Below are 480 nucleotides of genomic sequence, written 5' to 3'. Positions count from 1 at the left end.
CCGCCGCTGCCGCCGCCTGGAAACATCCCTAAAGGGTTGAAGGGTTGATAGTAATAGAAACAGGAAGGGAAGCATTGCAACGTGTTTTCTGGGGTTTTGTTTGTTTGAGAGACCTATAAATGTATAACGCTGTGATAAGCTTGCAACTTCACCAGTGCATTGTAATCTATGTAAATGTGGATTCACAAGAATGTCTTCTGGCTGCACAAAGAAATAAATACATAAATAAATACATAAATAAATAAATAGTAAATGTGGATTCATGATAAGAATGTACCATTCGCCGAAACGGTTTGGCTCAGTGGATAGAGCGTCGGCCTGCGGACTCAAGGGTCCCGGGTTCGATTCCGGTCAAGGGCATGTACCCTGGTTGCGGGCACGTGCAGGAGGCAGCTGATCGATCTCTCTCATCTCATTGCTGTTTCTGTCTCTATCCCTCTCCCTTCTTCTCGAAAAAAAAAATAAAAAAATATTTTAAAA

Source organism: Myotis daubentonii, chromosome 6 (genome assembly GCF_963259705.1).
Source record: "Myotis daubentonii chromosome 6, mMyoDau2.1, whole genome shotgun sequence".
NCBI classification, from domain to species: Eukaryota; Metazoa; Chordata; class Mammalia; order Chiroptera; family Vespertilionidae; genus Myotis; species Myotis daubentonii.
Note: the sequence above shows the minus strand (reverse complement) of the source record.